Below are 3424 nucleotides of genomic sequence, written 5' to 3'. Positions count from 1 at the left end.
GGCCGTGTTGGTCGGAGCCTTTTGCCTTCAGAGGCTGAGGCCGTCGATTTCGGCAATCGATGATCGAGCCATTGATTCGGCGATCGACGATCGGCCATGTTGGTCGGAGCCTTTTGCCTTCAGAGGCCGAGGCCGTCGATTTTGGCGATCGATGATCGAGCCGTTGATTCGGCGATCGACGATCGGCCATGTTGGTCGGAGCCTTTTGCCTTCAGAGGCCGAGGTCGTCGATTTTGGCGATCGATGATCGAGCCATTGATTCAGCGATCGACGATCGGCCATGTTGGTCGGAGCCTTTTGCCTTCAGAGGCCGAGGCCGTCGATTTCGACGATCGATGATCGAGCCATTGATTCGGCGATCGACGATCGGCCATGTTGGTCGGAGCCTTTTGCCTTCAGAGGCCGAGGCCGTCGATTTCGGCGATCGATGATCGAGCCATTGATTCGGCGATCGACGATCGGCCATGTTGGTCAGAGCCTTTTGCCTTCAGAGGCCGAGGCCGTCGATTTTGGCGATTGATGATCGAGCCGTTGATTCGGCGATCGACGATCGGCCATGTTGGTCGGAGCCTTTTGCCTTCAGAGGCCGAGGCCGTCGATTTCGGCGATCGATGATTGAGCCATTGATTCGGCGATCGACGATCGGCCATGTTGGTCGGAGCCTTTTGCCTTTAGAGGCCGAGGCCGTCGATTTCGGCGATCGATGATCGAGCCATTGATTCGGCGATCGACGATCGGCCATGTTGGTCGGAGACTTTTGCCTTCAGAGGCCGAGGCCGTCGATTTCGGCGATCGATGATCGAGCCATTGATTCGGTGATCGACGATCGGCCGTGTTGGTCGGAGCCTTTTGCCTTCAGAGGCCGAGGCCATCGTAGATTCTCCGCTCCTTCGATCTCTATCAGGATCTGCGCACGAGGAGCGGGGAGAGGGGCGTAGGAGTCATACCTGCGATGCGTCGGTCTCGGACTCCATCGTCAGGGTGACTTTTGGATTCGTCGGGGTGGCGAGACCCGACTATCGGTCGGGAGCCTGCTTGGTTCGGCGGGTTCCCGACCTTTCCTCCGCTTCTCCTTCGGGCCTCTGGGTTCGGCCAAACGTCGGTCGAACGCTCCTTCATCCGCGCGCATATACTTATATGCGCGCTCCAGTAGCTCGGCATAAGTTCGGGGGAGGGTCTTGTCCAGAGAGTAGGTGAATCGGGATGCCCTCAGCCCCCGCTTCATGGCTGAGATTGCCATGTCTTCGTTGAGGTCCCGGACCTCGAGCGTGGCCGCGTTGAATCGCGCCACGAAGTGTCGGAGCGTCTCGTTTTCCCCCTGCTTGAGGGAGAAAAGGCTGTCCGACGTTCGCGGCGGCTTTCGGCTGGTGCTGAAATGGGCCACGAACGAGTGCTCGAGCTGTCCGAAGGAGTGGATACTTCCCGATCGGAGGCCGGAGTACCAGGCCCTGGCAGCCTTGCGGAGTGTGGCGGGGAAGCCGATGCAAAGGAGAGCGTCGGTTGCCCCTTGAATCGTCATGAGAGCTTTGTAGCTTTCCAGATGGTCGATTGGGTCGGTGGAGCCGTCGTAAGACTCCGCGTGCGGCATCTTGAACCGACTGGGGATCGGTTCGTCGAGGATGAGTCGGGAGAGAGGTTGGGCGGTTTGGAAGTCGACGTGGTTTGAAGACTTCTGGCCGTCCATCTGCAACTGAGCGAGTCGGCGGTCGATTTCCTCGAACCGGCGCTCGTAGTCGTCCGCTCGTCGATGCTGGGAGACCCCAGGGGTGGAGCCTCCGGAGGATTCTGAAAGAGAGGCCGACGGTGTACGCGGTCGCTTTTCCTTCCTCGCCCGTTCCAACGGGGAAGGAGAGGGCCGCTGAGACCGTCGGTCGTCGCGCCGTGGTCGCCCCTCCTCCTCTTCGTGGGAGCGCTGTTGGGAGCGCACGCATGGAGGCGACAGGGGTCGGCGCGGTCGTCGGCGGCTGCTCCTGGAAGGCATAGGTCGGGCCGCCGGTTGCTGCTGGAGGCTTTTGACTGCGTCGGTCAGTACGGTCATCTGCCGTACGATGGCCGCAATCTGCGCCTCCGTGGTCACTGCAGGGCGCGGAGAGCTAGGCTCCGCCGCCGGTGGTGGCGGGGAGGCCTCTTCCCGGCGGGAAGAGCGCCTTGCCGACCCAGTGATTCTCAATCATTGAGCTCTTGTCTTTGTCATGCTGTCCCCTACCTGGCGCGCCAATCTGTTGCGGCCAATCGCCTCGTCGCCCGATCGTCGGGAAGCGTGCACCTGCAAAAGGAAGTCCGCACTGACCGGAGGCGGCTCCGGCGGGGACCCTCCGACGGTCAAGTCAGAGAGGTGACTGGGCAACAGTGAAATGCAGACAGAGAGCTCTGAGAAAGAGAGAGTGAGGGGGAGGAGCGAGCCTGCGTATGTGGGAGAGACGGGCGGATCGACCCTTTGCACTGTTGCCTTCCCCGGTATATATAGTGGAGCACGGTATGGCGCCATCATTAATGGCGCGGACAAGTGAGAAACTGTCAACTCACTGTGGACTGTCAGAGCCGCCGTAAAAACGTCATGTCGCCGTGTGGCCGTCCAATCACCAGGGTTGACCCGGCTCTCGGCGGGACCATGTCCCTAGGTAACTGCGCCGCATGTCCGTGTCAGAGCTGACAACGTCTGACGGCTGTACGGTGGTTGGAGGAGCCGACCGACCCAAAGTCGGTAGCCAGCTGAGTGATGTCGGGCCCCTCCATTGGTCGGCGAGCATCATGTTGCGAGAGTCGGCCATCAGACTTCCTGGCCGGAGTCGGCCAGTCGGTCGGTCGGTCGGCCAGTCGGAGTCGGCCGTCGGGGTCGGCCATCAGACTTCCTGACCGGAGTCGGCCAGTCGGTCGGCTAGTCAGAGTCGGCCAGTCGGAGTCGGCCAGTCGTCCGTCGGGGTCGGCCAGTCGGTCGGTCGGCCAGTTAGAGTCGGCCAGTCGGAGTCGGCCAGTCGTCCGTCGGGGTCGGCCAGTCGGTCGGTCGGCCAGTCAGAGTCGGCCAGTCGGAGTCGGCCAGTCGTCCGTCGGGGTCGGCCAGTCGGTCGGTCGGCCAGTCAGAGTCGGCCGGTCGGCCAGTCGGAGTCGGCCAGTCAGCCCCTTCGACCGTAAGTCGGCCGGTGGGGATTCCCCAACACCATTAAAATATAACATGATTGATGCGTAAGAAAAAGTTTTGGTTTGCTTCAACAGCCCATGACTCTAAGAAATATTTTGTGCACCGCGGGCAGTGTAGCTCGCGTGCACTGTATGTGATAATTGACTCACATATAGAATCAGACATAGCATGAAAAAATTTTTTTTTTTCACCGATCTCTTGCGAAAGTCAGTCATCACGGCCGTGTGTGTGGAGCTACACCGCCCACAGTGCACAAAATATTTCTCAACTCATTTTGTTAATAAA

The sequence above is a fragment of the Elaeis guineensis genome, chromosome 1, assembly GCF_000442705.2.
Source record: "Elaeis guineensis isolate ETL-2024a chromosome 1, EG11, whole genome shotgun sequence".
In the NCBI taxonomy this organism is placed as follows: domain Eukaryota; kingdom Viridiplantae; phylum Streptophyta; class Magnoliopsida; order Arecales; family Arecaceae; genus Elaeis; species Elaeis guineensis.
The sequence above is the reverse complement of the archived record's forward strand: the minus strand, read 5'-3'. Positions refer to the sequence as shown.